The sequence below is a fragment of the Saccopteryx bilineata genome, chromosome 3 (genome assembly GCF_036850765.1).
Source record: "Saccopteryx bilineata isolate mSacBil1 chromosome 3, mSacBil1_pri_phased_curated, whole genome shotgun sequence".
NCBI lineage: Eukaryota > Metazoa > Chordata > Mammalia > Chiroptera > Emballonuridae > Saccopteryx > Saccopteryx bilineata.
The window spans coordinates 63,153,760-63,172,986 of NC_089492.1; positions in this window are offsets into that span (position 1 = coordinate 63,153,760).

Genomic DNA, 19,227 nt, shown 5'->3' on the forward strand with positions numbered 1-19,227 from the left:
CTTGCAGCCAGAAAACAAGCAAGCCAGCCTAACCACAGCTGCTTTCCTTGAAACCTCCCAATTCTTTTTGCCAGAACTCAACTTGGTTAGAACAGTAAAGCCCAAAATACCAGTTGGCCAATACCCAATATGGGCAAATCACCTCAGTTAGGCATGGGAAAGCAAGGGCAACATCTAGGAGTAACATGGGCTGTTTGCCTGAAGAGGCTAAACTGATGAAGGGACAATTCCCAGGACAAGAGGCTCAGGTGTAATCTGAGAGTTGTCCAGTTGTGGAAGCTTCTCTTACAGGTTAAGAGCATGTGTAAGAGACTCATGGGTGCTAATCACTAAAAATTGTCTTTTATGAATGCAATCTGTGGGCAGCCTGAGGTCAGAGAATCACATGAAGTCTAACATCTTATCGAGATTGTATACTCCGGGGTACAAGTCCTAAAGTGTATGAGTTTCTGAACTGTATGACAGCCCAACAGGTGTCCCTCCTCTTGGGCTGCACGTGAGGTTCTAATTTTGTAGTTCTGCTAAGAAATGGTAGCCTCAGCTGTTTCTTTCCTAACATCCTTTAAATTGTATGTTCCTTTCAGACTTTGACTTGAAATGCTTCTTCTAACTTGCCTTTAATTTCTGTATTTCCCTGTATCTTAACTTTAAGATGTCAAAAGAGGGTTACTGTTTAACTTAGCAAAATGCTCCAAATTTATCACTGTCTCACTGGACATATTTCAGAATAAAGTTGACCTCACACACACACACACAAAAAAAGGACAAATTAGGAATCCTGTCTGGCTTTTTTTTTTTTAATAATGAAAGCATGAACACTTTTAGATTTTCCAGTTCCAATCCATTATGAACCTGTAATAGGTTTCTGATAAACAGCTTGTTTAATGATAATGGTATTCAGGAGCCCAAGACTATTGTAGACTCACTGATGGGCCTTCTCTCTGCAGTTGACTGAGTTGTCCTTCCAAATCAGGGTTAGGGAGACTGGCATGACAACTTCAGAAAAAGAACATCTGTTTGCAATATACCTAGCTGGTGGATGTATCCTAGCATTTCATCTCTACTACTGTCAATCTCTTGACATTTAAAACACAGACATTGGTCCTGGAAGAAAGGTTTTGTGGTTCAGGTTCATGACTATTCTTCTTCCCAAATACACCACTGATTAAGGAATATTGTGTATATTATATGCATTGAAAAATTTAAAACCCTCCCCCATCTTGATGAAATTCTAGAGGAGTCCAGTCTTTTTATATGCAAAATATATTTCCTATCTCTGTCTAACACCAGTTGTTTTTTTTCATTCTTCATTGCTGGCTACAAAGTCTTATTCTCTCATAACAAATACTACTGCCCCTGTGGGTCAAATAAGTTTGTAAATATGATGTATATGTTTGCTCACTTATAGTTTGCATTGGGTGTGGGGGACAGGCTGTAAGCAGGCACCGTCCTTATAGCCTAAGGCTTAGTTTTAAGACTAAGCTTTTCCCCACGCCCTTCACTGTTGCATGATGTGGGGTGGTGCACTCTCATGAGGAATCCCATTATGCCTCATATAAGTAACTTTGTATCAGAGACTTCCTTATTTGTACATTGGATTAAAGGTTTTGATTTCTACACTATAAAATGGGGTAGACTGGGAGCTTGCTCTCTCTGGTTCCTGAGATTAGCATTAGAGGAGAGAGCAGAGAAAGGCCACATGGAGGACAGGAGAAGCAGCCAAGATGGCAGAGTGCTGAAGGAGAAGCCAGTTTGTGCAGAATTTGTACAGAGAGAAGGAGATGGGGAACAGAGGTAAATAAGGCTGGTGAGGTAGAAACCTTTGATTCTAGAAAACTTGGATAAATCAGTGGCTTTGGGAGCCCTGAATGGAAAGGGAAGTATTTTACCACTGTGTGTATTTCTTGCCTGCCTGGTGCAAGCTAGGATTAATGGCCCACCAGGTCTTGGCTTCATTGTTTCATTACCGTCTGTCTGAATCAAACGCAAACCTGCATGGGCCAGGCGGCTGTGATGTTGGCCGTGGCTACTGGCCTTACATCCCCCTTCCTTCATATATACAAGCATTTCAACTCCTCTCCCCCCGCAAGGCAGTGGCTGATTTTTCTAAGTGCTCAAATGAGGAGAGTATGGTATAAAGTGTTTATGAGGTATTTTCCCCGCCAAGGAAAAAAGAAGGGCATAGGCACCAAGTGTGGAATAGCAAAAGCTTTATTTAGTAAAGCGCATCCCGGACAAGGTTCTCTGGTCCACAAAACTGGCCAGAGAAGTTGCGCAGATTCTTCTGCTGGGGGGTAATTTATAGGGCCAGTAGGTTGATGGCAAGTTGATATGACATAGTGAAATTTCATTGGCTTACAAACAGTCATTCTTTTTCAAAGGCTCCGGGCTGTTTCTTTTTGGTGGGCATGGGTGCGGGCGGTTCCAGCCATAGTTCCCCGGCCTGGTTCCTCACGTGAACTTCCTCCATTGCCAACCAACCTCACAGTGCTGCTATCTGTATTAGCCACTGTAAATGCAAACAGAATGGTTCTAAATATTGTATTTGATCTTTTTTTTCCCTGTAATTTGCTGTTCATACGGATGCTTTGCATATGTTGATTAAATATACACTTTCCACTGCCTGGGGAGCCAGAGCCCCTCATAGTAGACCAGAGCTATCTGGTCCCAGGGGACTGCAGCACTCCAGAGGGACATGACACACTGTCTACCTGCTTCAGCTTGTCTTAGCAACAATGATTGCCATATGTGAAGCTGCAGGAAAACAGATGCTGTTTTTCCATTTGTGAAATCAAGTTGTTGGAAAGTACTCAGGTTTCCAATGCAGGAAAGCTCATCTAATCAACCTACAGAGACAATGTGAGCTTTCTAAGAAATATTTGACAACATTCCCTGGTATCAGTGACTAGCAACATATATGAAATCATAGTTCCAAATGATAATCCCTTTTCCTACACTTTGTTGATAATATCTGTTTCAATGGCTAGAAATGGCATACCTAACTTCCTTAAACAAAGGAAATGTGTAACCCAGTTTTCAGTTGCAAAAAGAGCTTCAAGTTACCATCTCTAGCTGTAGAGTAGATGTACTGTAGCATCTTATTATATCAGCCCTAGGTATCAAGGATTTTACATCCCTTGATGACCAGAAACAGGAATAAAAGAAATTCATAGTTCCCTTTTTATCAATTCAGAAATTCAGTTTCCACAAAATCCCAGTAAATGCTCTGTGAGTCACTCCCACTTACTCTAGCCCACATCGTGAGCACTGACAGTTACTGGCCATTTGTCTAACAAAACACTTTAATTGCTCAGAATGCTACTTTTCATTCATAAAATGTAAACTGCTTTTCAGAGTCAGTGCCCCTAGCAAAGTGGTTTGAAATCTGATTGCCTAGAATACATACCACATCATATCAGGAAGGGAAAAAAGAAATTTGGAGAAATAGTCATTTACAAACCAGATCAAATGTGGGTACTAATTTATCTGCAATGATACTAATTTATTTCTCCTGTTTGTATGAAGAAAGGTAGACAAAACTTGAATATGAACAATATAAAGTTTTAATGAAGAAATCTGGCTTTTAATCCCATTTTCATTACTGCCTGATTATATTACAGCCTGATTTAACTTTCTGTTTATGAAATGTGAGTAACAATGCATTAAAAAGTTGTCATAAGCCCTGGCCGATTGGCTCAGTGGTAGAGTGTCGGCCTGGCGTGCAGAAGTCCCGGGTTCGATTCCCGGCCAGGGCACACAAGAGAAGCACCCATCTGCTTCTCCACCCCTCTCCCTCTCCTTTCTCTCTGTCTCTCTCTTCCCCTCCCACAGCAAGGCTCCATTGGAGCAAAGATGGCCCAGGCGCTGGGGATGGCTCCTTGGCCTCTGCCCCAGGCACTAGAGTGGCTCTGGTCGCAACAGAGCTACGCCCCAGAGGGGCAGAGCATTGCCCCCTGGTGGGCAGAGCGTAGCCCCTTGGTGGGCGTGCCGGGTGGATCCCGGTTGGGCGCATGCGGGAGTCTGTCTGACTGTCTCCCCGTTTCCAGCTTCAGAAAAATACAAAAAAAAAACAAACCCAAAAAACAAAAAGTTGTCATAAGAAAAACAACTAGCTTTAAGAACTAAAAATGGAGGGAAGCCTTAGGTATGAATAATCTCTGCTCTTCCTCACTCCTGAGTTTGCCCTGGACACCTCTGGATCCTGACACAGGAGGTGTGTGGGTCAAATAAGTTTGCAAATATGATGTATATGTTTGCTCACTTATAGTTTGCATTCGGTGTGGGGAACAGGCTGTAAGCAGGCAGGGTCCTTATAGCTTAAGACTTAGTTTTAAGACTAAGCTTTTCCCCACACCCTTCACTGTTGCATAATGTGGGTGGTACACTCTCATGAGGAATCCCATTATGCCTCAGATAAGTGACTTTGTATCAGAGACTTCCTTATTTGTACATTGGATTAAAGGTTTTGATTTCTACACTATAAAATGGGGCAGAGGAGCCCAGGCTGGAGGAGAGCAGAGAAAGGCCACGTGGAGAAGAGGATAAGCAGCCAAGATGGCAGAGTGCTGAAGGAGAAGCCAGTTTGTGCACAGAAAAGGGATGAGGAACAGAGGTGAATAAGGCTGGTGAGGTAGAAACCTTTGATTCTAGGAAACAAGCTTACCTACAGTGGACTAGCATTCTTTTTTGCATATTAAAAGAGAAATGGGCTACAGTGAAGAATCTCACAATCTAACAGGAAAGGCAGGAAATGTGAAACAGTTATAAGTAAGTGTCAGGATATAATTAAACACTAAATTGTATGGTAACAATAATTGTCATTGAACTTTATAGTCTACAAATCACTCTCACAGTATTAATCTCAGCCCCTCAATAAATACTTTCTGAATGAATGAATAGTCAACTCTCTGAGGTAAATAGAAGAGGTAAGAAATCTGAGCATTGAAGTCACATGGGCAGTAAGTGTTGACCTGGACTCAAAGCAGACCTCATGATTCTTAGTCTTCTGATATTTATACAGTGTTATACAGGAGTTAGAAGAAAAAGACATATTGAGTTACTCTGCCTTTGCATTCACTAAGTACTAATGAGGAAAAGAACGTTAGCCCATTAGTATTAGTTAAATATTTCTGTAAACAAAGTATTCTTTAAGTGCATATTTAATAACCAGATAGTGTGACTACTAATGGATATGACAAAAGTCTCTTTCATCAAAGATTTTGTGCACATAAATGAAACCATTTCTCAGCCCTTTTGGCAATTCCAGGAGCTACCCAAGAGCCTTTGGAAAAAAAAAAAAGTCTTTCTGCTTAAATCAGCCCAAACTGACCGGGGCTGCTAAGAACCCTAAAACAGTAATTTTAGTATAGAGATGCAAAGGTGCTATACCTAGTCAAGTATAGGATCCTCATCAGAATCCTAGCTCATTACCTAGCATATATCCTGGGACATGGCACTTAACCAGGATGAGCACGATTTATATTTATAAAATTGCAGAAACAATTTCTATTTTATTACTTTTATCAAATAAGTAAATGCATGTAAAATTGAGCTGTCAAATATTAAGTGGTTTATGTTATAGAAGTGAAAATATTATTTACCCAAAGTATGGTTGTAAAGCCAGGAGGCAGGGCCATGGCCAGCATCAGAGCTGCCTGGCTCATGCAGGTTCGCATTGGATTCGGACAGTCGGTAAAGAAACCATGGAGCCAAAAACTGGTGGGCCATAGTCTTTAATCTAGCTTGCACCCGGCGGGCAAGTAAAAATACACACTGGGCTCCAAAACCCCAGTCACATTCAGTGCTCACAAAGCTACTGATTTATCCGAGTTTCCTAGAATCAAAGGTTTCTAGCTCAACAGCCTTATTCTCCTCAGTTCCCCATTTCCTTCCTTATCCCAGATACAAACTCTGTACAAACTGGCATCTCACTCAGTACTCCGCCATCTTGGCTGCTTTTCCTGGCCTTCTCCATGTGGCCTCCTCCCGCTGCTGGCTCTATTCTCTCTGCTCTCTCATGCTAACCTCAGGAACCAAGAGAGCAAACTCCCGCTCCATTCCCATTTTATAGTGTAGAAATCCAAACCCTTAATCCAATATACATAATGGGGAAGTCTCTAATACAAAATCACTTCTATGAGGCATGATAGGATTGTACCACCTCACGCCAAAAAGGGTGGGACAGGCTTAATCCCAAAACCAAGCCTCAGGCTACAACAATTCTCAACACACATTAATATCACCTGGGCAACGGCCTCTTTAACAAAGTGAGCATAATACATTTTATCTGCCCAACAATGGTAATTATTTTGATTTCATATTTTACCAATTGGTAAAATGCTGATGATATTTATTTTTAGATGTTATTCTAATGGGAAGTTAATGTATTCCTAATTCTTCTCTTCTCTTCTGAATTCTGTGTGTGTGTGTGTGAGAGAGAGAGAGAGAGAGCAAAAGAGAGAGAGGGACAGACAGAGAGGAAGGGAAAGAAATGAGAAACATCAATTCTTTGTTGTGGAACCTTAGTAGTGAGGAGCCCTGAGGAGCCACTGCTCCACTTCACCCGCAGGTGTTGTAAAGTACCAAAAGCTACAGAATCAATATTAATATTTTAAGAGGCTTAAAGAACATTTTATTAATTTGGGTTAAGGTGTGCAGAGAAATTTTGTGAATGATCTCTGTACTGTGTGATTGGCATAAAACCAGCATGGCCCTTAGCATTGTATTGTAAATGCAAAGGGAAGGAAAACATGGATTCCCAGACATTCCACCATACCTGTGGGGAAAGGGGTGAATGGCTAGCCAGGTGCAGGAAGAGAAAAGCCAAAATAAACCTTTTCTTATAGTAATGAGCCATTTGCGGGCATTTTTTCCCCACGGGAACTACCTCTCCCATATGAATGCATATAGTTAATGTGTGTGACTCTGGACAAAGAGATGGTGGATAAACATTAGAAAATATAGGAATGTCTTTTAATATGTAAAGAGACATCTTTCTATCATTGTGTTGACTTGTAAATTTTGTTTTCTCCAAAATGATGTATGACTTGCAAATTGAACATGGTCCTATCATGTTTAAGGGCATACGACTATAACCAATAGTGGTAAAGGGCTCCTAATTACAATTTTTGCTTCTGTACTTCCCACTTGCAAAACTATAAAAACTAGGTAAAACAAAGGGCTGGCGTGTGCTCTCCCTCAGATTTCTGTCGGAGTTGCCGCCGCTTGGCCAAGCTAGACAATAAAGCTTTGGTGTGGAATCGATGGATTTTGTTCGTGTCTTCAATGTTTCAAGTCCCTCCAGATTAGGCTTAACAGTAGTTCATTGATTACTTTCTTATATGTGCCTTGATGAAGGGGAGGGGGCTTCTGCTGAGCCAGTGACCCCTTGCTCAAGCCAATGACTTTGGGCGTAGGCCAGTGACCTTTGGGCTTAAGCCAGAGACTACGGGGTCATGTCTATGAGCCCACGCTCAAGCCTGAGACCCTGCACTCAATCTGGCTACCTCAGAGTTTCAAACCTGGGTCCTATGAGTCTCAGGTCAACTCTCTATCCACTGCACCACCTCATGGTCAGCCTTCTTTTCTGTATTATTAAGACACAATAGCTCAATACTGTCCAAGGGAAAGGAGAAAATTCTCTATGTTCCTCCCAGTTTCTCTGAAGAAGACTAAGATGTCCCCAGAAAACTATTTAGCCTGTCTGCACTGTGTTGAAGAAGCCAAAGTGTTACTGGAGCTTGAAACTCAGTGCAGAAGAATTTCAGAGGCTGAGGTACACTGTATGGGGAACAGGGAGCAAAAAGCCTAGAAGTCAGCAGTCTGCTTCCATGATGTTAGAGGACAGGCCAGTGGCCTGAGACACGTTTCTGGGGCAGTGAAGTAATGACCACCCGTTGATGTCATGAAGGGAAAAAACTCACCTCCCTCCAGTCAATCTTCCCAGTCTGTCTTCTTTTCTGAGCGTTACAACCTCGAGCTCTTCATGTGACTCATGACCGGGAAACTTTTCATTGAAAACACGTTCTGGAGAGCTTACTGGTATGGAGGGTTCAAGTTACTCCGCCGGCGATTGACACATGCATTGGCTTTTAGCCACACTGAGAAACGTGGGAACCAGGCATCCAAGTTGATTGGCAATAGTTCTAAATTGTATAAATGCCCAGGCTGTGATATGACAGAAGGATAATTTATTGAGAGGAATAAAGAGACCACAAACATTTTGCATCTGGAACTGGTAAACGGCAATTACCTCAAGTCTCACAGTGATCTGAAGTGTTGCTCATAGAAACTAGATAGCTGAGAGTTGTTTTTATGAGCTTTTCCTTAGATGCCCTAATATTTTTCACTGCTGATTATTCCAGTAAATGTTAAGTGGACATCTAGCATGAAGTAGGCCCTGATGATATAAAGAAGAATATAGTCTTATCCTAGGATTTATTTCATGGAAGATTATATTCTGTTGGTATGACAATTCCTCTAAGTTGGCTTGGTCTCTCATTTTTACCTGAGTAGTGGAGAAGAGTACTCTCACCATTATGTTCATTGCCTGCCATTGTCTCACCTTCAGACAGCTGCTTTTGTCTGTTCAGTGTAGAGTCCACATATATTATAGCTGTGATCATGTGCATACACAGCAACCACTGCAAGGATTTTCCAGATGTTTTATTGTACTTCAGGATTTTAACACAGTTAACAAAGGCTCTTCTATAACCTTGATATCACAGTAGCTTTGCAATAAGTCCTGTGTGACATCCAACCACACTGTTGTCTCTCCTGAGAAGGCTTGCTGGTTTGCAGCATTTCTGAAACCTTTTGGCTTTCTTATTGGTTTATTTTATAGTAGAATAACCTTGAGTAAATATATTCTTTATTTGTTTGTTCTATCCATTCTACCTTCAAAATATATCCAAATATGCTTTTAGCTCCACCATCCTTATTACCACAGTCCAAGTCACCGTCTTGCCTAGAAATCAGCAAGCATCTCCTATATCTTTTCTGTTCTCCCACTGCCTTCTTACAGTCTGTGCACCCCAGAGCAGCCAGTGATGTATGCAAAATGCAAACCAGACCGTCACCTTCCTGCCATGGACCCTTCAATGGCATCCCATGGCAGAGTCAGATTGACACCTTCAGGTGCCTGTGGAGTCTAAGGGGGTGGGAGGTAGAAAATGAGGTGACAAAGTCAGCCAGGTATGATAAGCCTCCCACGCAAGCCTCACCCTCTGCTGGTCTGGCTCTGACTTCAGTAAGCGAAGTCAGCTTCCATCTAGGAGTTTTGAGCTAACTACTCCCTCTACCTGAGACTCTTTTCCCCTTGTCATTCTCAGACTTTGCTTTCTCACTTCATTCCAGTCTGCTCAAATGTCACTTTCTCAGAGACCTTTGCCCACCCCCTACCTGAATATCACCTTCCCACTGCCACCATCCTTGACCCTCTTATTCTGCGGCACTGCTTTGTAGAACTTAAAATGGTCTGGCATAGTGGATTCGCGTGTCAGTTCCTGTTTCCTCCACTGAAACATAAGCTCCATGAATGCGGGAACATTATTTTGTTCTCTGGCACAAACAAGGTAGCCCACAAATATTGATAGAATGGGTGAATCATCATGTGTCATTTTTATCAAAAATTATGAGATAATCTTAATCTTAGTTAGCAGAGGAGAAATGTGAGGGTCATAAAGGTTAAATTACTTTGCAGTTCAATATAGTACAGATCCAAAGCACAAATTCAATGCCTCCTGATGTCAAAGACTTTCTTCAGTCTTCTGTAACTATTTTTATGTGTGTTCTTTGAGAGTATTCTTTAAATAGTTTGGATGTTTATTCAACAAATATTTATTAAAGAATAAATTTTAAGCATATTTGAAAAAATATCTCTATCAAATTTAAGTCTATCATTTAAAATCTAGAACAAAGAAAGAAGTTTCACGAATCATCAGCATGTTTTAAGGACTTCCTTCAGGACCGTGGGAACCAGGAGCATGACATAGGCAGCCAGGCTGTCTCCTTCGGCCCCCGCCCTGTCTGCACTGGTCTTACATTCACTGCCCCGTGCTCCTGCCCTAAACCATAGTTTCAGACTTGGAAAATTTTAAGATAAAACTATACCTGGAAAATAAAGAAATATATTTGTTCTAAGTTTAATTAAATAAGTCTGAGGAGCCTTTCTGCAATATGGAGATTAACTGTCAAATTTATGTTAACATGATCTCAGAGAATAAAGCTGCTATAAAAAGTTTCCCCCCCTCCTTGCTTTAGCGCCTCATGTTCCTGTACTGAGATTTCTCTAAATTGGTGGTGTCTTATTAAAATATCACCAGGTCAGTTCTGCCAGAACAAGGCAGTTAAAAATATCTAACAGATCCCAAATGTTAGTTTAAAGACATCAATACAAATAAACTGCAATCATATCTATTATATAGAGAAAAGACTGTCACAATGGCTGAATGTCAGTATCTCTGTGGAATCATTCAATGCCAAGCTCTCCTTCATCTGATTAGCACAGGATTATAAAGATCTTCTGAGCACTCTCAGTATAATACAAAGAGCCTTTCATTTCTGAGTTTCCCCCTCTTTTTTTTTTTTTGCATGTGAAAAAAAATGTGCCACCCAATTTTTTTATTTTGTGATTTAAGAAAAAATGCTAACAGTTTGAATCATGAATCCTATTGTGGGGACTGAGTTAATTAAAAACCTGATGTATACATACAGCTGATCCTACTCACCCTAATGAAGAACATTAATTCTAGGACATGTGTGGCTGTAGTCACATTGCTACAAATTACTGGACTCTTTCCTTTATCTGTTTCCAAGAAAGTCTCCCCCTGTTAGTTAAGAAAAAAGAAAAATATGATGCCTTAGTTCTGAGCAGCATAAATTACACGCATCAATCAGAGAAAGCTTAAATTAAAATACACATTTGGCTAACAAATATGAATATGTTGATCTCATCTGTGAATCAAAATGATTTAGTGCCAGGGCTGACCCCCCACTGTTCAACAGGAAGGTCACCGTGAGCAGCTTCTCTCTCATTGAGAAATGTTTTCATGTCATTTAAGGATGCAGTTTTATATATGCCCTAATGTTCAATCTAACTAGTGATTCCTATGTACAGAGACTGATTTATTTTATAAAGAAAATACAGGTTCATTTTTATTTATGTAATTCAAAACAGATAGCTAAATTAAAATGTGGGGTGGGGGGAGGATGCAGTGGTTTATGGTTCCTGGGCTGAGGATTCTCCAATGTGTTTATGATATTTTCTAATCTAGCAGAATACTATTTGTGAAATGGAATGCTACACCTTTCCGATATTGAGTGATCGTAAATCAGTCTGTTCTTATCACCTATGGCATGAATTCTTGGGGCAGGGATAACTGCTGCAGAGATGCCCATTACATGGCAAACCTTAAGTAGGGTCCCTTCAGGATGCCATTTTTTGAATATGTGTATAGGTGAGGCAGGCAGATTGAGTAAGGCAGTGATCTCCCCAGACAGAAGTGTGTTTTATGTTGTGACATTTATTGTGAGTATTCATATTGCATTCTCTTGCTAAGATGTCATTCTCATAACTACAAGCCAGTGTGATGATCCTGTCTGTATTAAAGGGAGGAGTATGCAATGTATGCCTTTGATAGTTAGGTTACAACTCAATACTGAGAATGCTCACAGCTAAATGGAAGAAACAAATTACAAAACTAGGATAAAACTGCATGACAGTCACAGATGAGTCTGCAAAGTCACCTGAGGAACTTGTTAACTTACAGACTCCCAGGCCTCACTCTCGCAATTTCTAATTCAAGTGGGTCTGGAATGAGATGTGGGAGCTGCGTTTCTCATGAGTTCTCCAGGTATTTCTTATTCAGTGTTACCCAGAACAAACTTTGAGAAAGACAGCTAGAAAGGTAACAGGTGAAAAGAAAACCAAGTGATACATAATTTGTTTGCTTTTAGTAGTTTGACAAAAGGTTATATCAAGAGGTTAAATCCCGAGTATAGACAGCAGGGATCTAGAGGGCTGTATTTTGACAGTTATTTTAAATGGAAGCAATTGAAGCAATTCTGGGGAGGGCAGTAGGTGGGAAATAAGGCAGGTCAGAAAAGGGAACTACCTAGAATGAGGTACCTTTTATCTATAACAGCCCAACCTCTGAGATTTTTAGTGAATTCCAATTGGAAACCAGTTCCATCCCCATACCCCATGTACCAATTTTTGATTCAAGAAATGTCATTGCTGTGTTTCTTGGGTAAATTCTCAGCCTATGTTTTATATTCTAGGGTGCTAATAATTAAGTATGGAGGCTTCCAGAATGAAGAAACCCACTGAGGTATGGTGAGAGAATTATCACTATGTCTTAGCTATTTTGAAAGGTGGAGGAACAATAGTTTTGTCTATTTATTTTCTGTATGATTCAATTGAGAAACACTGAAGTCTTCAGAAAAGTGAAACAATATGACCAGAAAGATGTTTGAAGAATATTGTGTTTTAGGGAGGGGAGAAAAGAAACAAACCTAAATCAATTTTGCATAGATCCATGTTGATTGTTAAGATAGTCAAGATGAATGGGTTGGTTGTGCCGCAGTCTGTTCACTTGGCTCAGATAGGCACTGCCAAGAGTAACTTGGGTACAATTTTGCACTGTGCTAATTAGAGTTGGTCAAATGATCCTCTGATGAATTTCCTCCCCTAGATAGAATTTGAGAGGATATACAAAAACAAAGTAATTATCGGGGGTGCCAATTATCCATAGGGGCATCATCTGCACTGGATCCTGGGATGTAGAACCTGGTCTCGAATTTTTAGAAATTTAGTTCCCCAACTAATGCAACCCCATTAAAAGTCCTCTTTCAGTGGGCACACAACCAATAGTGCATATGCTGATAGCATTTTCACATACAAATCTGATAGTTAGGCACACCATTACCCAATTTACACATGCAAATGCAGTAATTGTGTGCACTGGGTGCTCCGGGAAACTTGGCATGCACCCAGAATGGAGGCCTTTTCAAAGCATGACCAACCCATCAAATTCTTCTTCCCCAGCAACTCACAAAACTGTCTTACCTCTGATATACAAAATTCTGTAGGATTCTTGGAAAACAGATATGTTTTTTGTGGATTTCCCTAAATGACTAAAACTTTTTTTTTAATCTAATTTATTTGGACATGTTTTAAGTTCTCTTTTCTTTGATTAATTGTAGACTTCTCTTTGGTAATAATTCACCATTTTATTTTTCTGCTTTAAAAATCAATTCTAATTAGAAAGTACAAATTATCTCATTATGACTTATCCTCATCTATAACTTGTGATGAGAATGATTATGAATTGTTGCAATAAATGATTTGCACTTTTAAAAGAATGGAAATTACTGTTTCAAGCTATGTCCGCATGAGTTTACTCCAAAATTGCATTTGATTGTTCTAATTTACTGGGCTGCTTCTGAAGCAGCCCTTAACTATTTCTTGTTTCTTTGTTTATGTATTTTAAAAACCCTGGGAGCTCTTGACTACTCAGGTAGTATGAAGCCGACAAAATAATTTAAGAAGTATAAATAAGTATACAGTATTTGCTTTGACAGAGTTTCTCAGAGAGGGGAAGACTAAAAGTCTGACATAGATCATGGCAAGATTTTTTAACTGACTAAGGTAGCAAAAAAAACCACCAGTGAGGAAATTTTATCAAAAGTGGAGGAATAATGTATATTTAGAGAGAAAAAAATTGGAAAAAAATTGAAATAAATAACTCTTATTTATTCATTCAGAAAACACTGCGTGCTTACTGTGTTCCATAAACTGTTTTGGGCATCCTATTATCACCTTATTCCCACCTCTGAACATTCTGTTTCCTCTCTGTACATCTCTTAACTAGCAGGATTACCCAGAACTCCAAATTTCAGTCCTCAACCTTTTACTGATTTATCATCTCTTCATGAGGAGCCTCATCTTCATTTCTGACCTCCATCCCTCTTTCTCCAAACTAGACTTCTGTGCTAAATTACAAATGTATTTTTCCAGAAGCCTTTTCTTATGCTCATCAAATGTTCCAATGTACAGAAATCTTAACATGTCCAGATTAGGATTTGTATCTTCCTCATACTTCATGCTAGAGTCATCTTTGTGTCCTTGTTGTATCTTCTATTCACAGGTCCTACTGGTCACTGAGTTTGGTAGTGTTTGCAATTCAAAATGTTTCATTTGGAATCTGGTCTCTTCCTACTGCCTGCTTGAGTTCAGGACACTTGCAATGATTTTATTATAACACTCATCGATTTCTTCTCTAGGCTACTCTATTCTCTCATTCTCTCTCCAGAGGTATCTTTCTAAAATGCACTCAGATTCTATACTGCTTTGCTTAGTGTTTTTAATTGTTCCCACAAATATACATACTAAAGTCCAAATTCCATGGTTTCCTGTTCCAGGTCCAGTTGCATTGAACCTGACTATTTTGTGTCACTGAAATGCCCATCAACTTTTATTCTGTGATGTCATTGCTCATGCCATTGCCATCTCTTAATATGCCCTTCCCTCTTTATTAGCATTATCTCTCATTTTGTGGCTTTTTTCTCTTCATCCTTCAAAGTCCACCTCAAATAACTTCTCCTATATGTAACCATTCTAGTGCCTACTCCAGCAACAGAGCTAATGGTATTTCTTCTCTAGAATGAGAGTGCTTTCTAAAATACCTATCATTCTATATAATAAATGCTGACAAATAGTTGCCTGTTTTCACACTGGATTGTATACTTTTTAAACCAGGAACTAAATTTTATTGATTGACTGTCAATGTCCCCCAGCCAAAGACCACCAAGAACACACCTATAGTTGAAGTTGGATTTATTGTTGTTTCAGAGAATGCTTACTCAACATGGTCTCATGTTGGAGTGTTAGGAGAACTAATTATATACAGAATTTTGCTTTGTATTTATAAGTGCTTTGGGAGAGTCTTTAAGGAAGTAAGGCTTTGTCTTGAATTTGGTGCTGACTTGAAGTAGAGGTAATTCCAGTTGGCAATCTTTAAAGGTCTCAACTAGAATGAGATAAATATAGACTGAAGTCAAAGCTGTGAATGATAATGAATCAGCAGTCACATATATTAGACACGATATAGAGATTCTTAATTTTTGCGGTTTAAAAAATGTTCACGTTTTATTTGTATTCAGACATGACTATGCTAGGCTTTTGTCTTGATCCTTCATGGTCATAGAAGTGGCCTCCTCTGATATTGGTGTGCTCTGAATTGTTTAACTGAAGAACACCAATGCCTTGCTGGGTATGCCAGGCCAGCTCCTAGCAACACCAGAACCTGATAGTGCTGGGCTAGATTGTAGCTGTCAGCTCCTGCTTTTCCTTTTCAGTCTGCTTTCTGACCAAGGGAAGACAAAGATAAGACATAGGGTATCAATCAATGATATTAATCTTTTTTCCCTTAAGATTTTTTTGATTAAGATCAGGAGGGTGTCCAGAGAATGTAGTCAATCATGTGTAAGGGTAAATCCATCCTTTTACTTTTATTGTAGGATGAGTTGTTGAGTCAGCCTATCTAACCATGACTGTGCTTTAGCATTTCAGACTTGGAATACACTAAGTCAGCCAACTGTAACACAATTATCACAGAAAAAATATTATTAGTCCTTGTGACAAGTCTTGAAACCAGGAATTTAGATTCTAAAACCTATGCGATAAAAACATGTGCCAGAGTAAACTGTGCCTGTTGTTTTTCTCAGCCATGGTTGTTTTACTTGCCTTGTAACATTCATAGTCAGGCAAAGAAATATTTAGTCTAGGATGCTTCAGTTAGCTAGCTAAGAGAAAACCAATGGCTATTGACTGAGGTCTCTATGACAATGCTAGATAATAAATTTAAAACCGTTGGATTTCTAGAATTTGTATCACTTATGATGTTTGTTAAGATCAGAGACATACCTTAGACCACCTTTTACAGCTGTATTATCCTTCTGTGGGATAATGGTAGTTCACTGTCAGTGTGTAGCAAATGCATATAATTATGATGTTCATATAAGAAGTAATGTGGTCAAGGGCTATATGAAAATAAGAAAAGCATTTAGGATAACAAACATGAACCATTTTTCTCTTCTCAAGGGTATAAAATGTCAAGAGTAGAGTTAAACAGTTCCTTCAAAACAAGATGGAGTGTCTCTGAAGAGAGTAAGCTAACTATTATACTAGGGATATCCCCAATATTAACTTATACTTCTGATGGGCTAGGTTTTACTGATACGATTATAATGCCTTCAACAGAAGCCTTTGGTTGACATGGGGTCAAGGTTCAATTTTTTATAAGACTAAAAGTTGGGATTAAATGATGTGCAGTATACTTAAGTATCAGGAACAGAGTATCAAAGTAATTCTGTTTTCTGAACTGTTTAATAATTAATTATTAATTAATAAATTTTGTTGGCAATAAATCAAATTCAAAGAAGCTGTTAATTTAGAAAAACATGCCAGAGAGTTTTGGTTGTAAGTGTCCATAGGAAGTTAAAAGTAATAGGACAAAAAAAATATTTTTGAGAGTTATTTAGTTAGTTAATAAAGGCTAACAACATATAATAATAGCCAACATTAGTGGTAGAGCAAAAAGTTAAAAAGAAAAGTGCGCTGAGAAATGAGAAAATTAATTTTATTCTATTGCTTCCATGGAAGCTGTCTACTTTTGCAATCACCAGCTTGCTACAAAGTTTCGGGTGGGAATTATCTACTTATATAGGTATTACTTATAGATATTTCCTAAGACTCTTCTGTTTAAGGTCCCTTTATGAAATGTTAGTAAGGAGGAATTGGTGTATGTTTTTAAGCTGGTAAACATTACCCCAAAGATGAACAACTTGACGTTTTACTGTTGTGTTAGTTGTTTATAGTCCCTGCTAATTTCTTTTTCATCATGGTTCATGGGCAGTTTTACAAAAGATCAAATCTAGATTTCAGATTATGCAGAGACTATTTAGGTGGATGCTTTAGAAATGCAGCTCTACTTAACGGGTGACAAAGCCTTAGTTATCATATAAGTCTATTGTATTTTTGCCAGTCAGCATAAAAGCTCCTCATAAACAAAACACAAGCCTTTCTCAGCACTGAACACACCTTGTACAGAGTGAGTGCTCATTAAACAGCTATGGCTTTGAGCTGATGAGGCAGACAAATACTAAACTGAGAGCTAAAGTTATAAAATACTGAAGTCATGTTCTTTTTCTTATTATTATTTAAATCCATTTGCCAGGAATTATTCACATCTTACAAGAAAACTTTTAGGACTTTCATCTCTATCTATTCCTGAAAGTTAATTAAATAAATAAAATAGTGCAAGCCACACATGTTCTGTGAAGACATAGAGAAAGATTATTTTATTTACTGCATAGAGAAAGATTATTTTGTTTATTGCTCTAACCTAGAGGAGCAACTTACACCTTCTTATCAGTAGCAATAAATTGGCAGCCTCAACCCACTGTAATTCTCTTGGGTGGATGCTGTTACACATCCAGTACTTGGATGCAAGTTTCTTCCATAGAGAATTAAACTGCTATATCAAACTTAGAATGTAGAGTCTCTCTTCTGAGATTTTAACTGACTCATTTTCATTTGGACAAATACATCAGGGGAAACTGAAGCTAATAGAAAACAAGAGAATGAATTGTTTGTTTGTTTTTTTAAATAACTACAACGGGACTCATGCTGATGGGGGACTCATACTGAATGCTCAGGGCTGAGAGAGTGAGTAGGACAAAGTTATTTTTCTATCTTGAGACTAGGACATGATTTGCTATTGGGTCATACATGGGAGAAGAGAGAGAGAGAGAGAGAGAGAGAGAGAGAGAATGAGGCTCACTAAAATGAACAGGTATGGTAGATGACTAAGAAGTTCTAATAAATAGCCAAAGAATATACTACCAAGGGATAAGGCAAGCTAGTAGTAATCCAGGCAACAGGTAGCAATGCAGTTTATTGGAAGTGGCAGCAAAGTCACTACAACAAGGAAGTGTGGCCCACTATTAAGATTCAGGAGGAGGCAGTCATCATCTGGATTCACTCATTAGGTAGCAGAATCCAGTCACTCAGTGAGTGTTCAAGGACAAGGTCTGAGCTGTTTAAGCAAAAGGGAGAGCAAAGCTGCAAGCCTGGCCATTGAGTACCTGTGAGTGAGGAAAGCTGGGACTGAAAATGCAGAGAGAAGACCACTGGCCACCACCGGGATACCTTCATTTGATGGCCACTCTCTATTCCAGTGGGGGAAACTGAACTTATTTGAATAGAAGGTTCTCTGTACATCAAGACTGCCTATGGAACTGGGTAGAGCTTTATGTTCTAATTGTGAGGCAGAGGTTAGGCAATGAGGCAGGAACTGACATAAAGTAGGTCATACAGCTAGAATGCTGCCCCTCTATCAAGAAAGACCTAATCTTCTCTACCTGCAGTGCTGATCCCCACACACATAGCAACAGCAGTATTCTCATGGGAACAAAATGAGAAAACAGATTTGTGTCATTATTGTTTAATATCTTCAGAGTTCAAAAACATAATCTTGTGATACACCTTTCCTTTGAAACACGTATCCTATAGGGTAAAGGTTGGTTTCTCTATTTCTAGAGTATTAATTACATTATTCTAGGCCAAATAGTTAATAGAGAAGATTAGTCACATTGTAGAACCAATTGATCTTGAGAACTAAGTATCACAGATTTGAAATCAAGGTTCTGTACTCATTTTGTGATGTTCAGTAAATTATCCAATATCGAAATAGGTAGTGAAAAAGACACGAAGATCATCGGAGCTGGTAGTAAAATGAAATATAAAACTTAAGCATTTCATGTAGTTATAAACTGTTGGTAATTTTGTCCAATCCAAAGCTATTCTGATTAATCTACTGGAAATCAGGTAAACCGGGTGTCCCGTGAGTGTTGATTTCATAACACCTTAATTTATCATTAGCAATGAGCTACAACATCAGTCTTAAAAAATGTGCTTTTCTTCCCCATCAGCCCACCATTGATCCCTGATAAGGTGATAACATCAGACAGAAAGGACCCAGATTTTGGTGTCAGGTGGATCCATATTTAAAATTGTGTCTATCTCTTTCTAACTGTGAAAATCTGGACAAGACACTATATGTTCCTAAACCTCAATTTCTTTTCCTGTTAAAAGCAGATTAAAGTAGCTATATGACAGGGTTGTTAAATGGATTAGAAATGATATGTGTACACGTAGCACACATA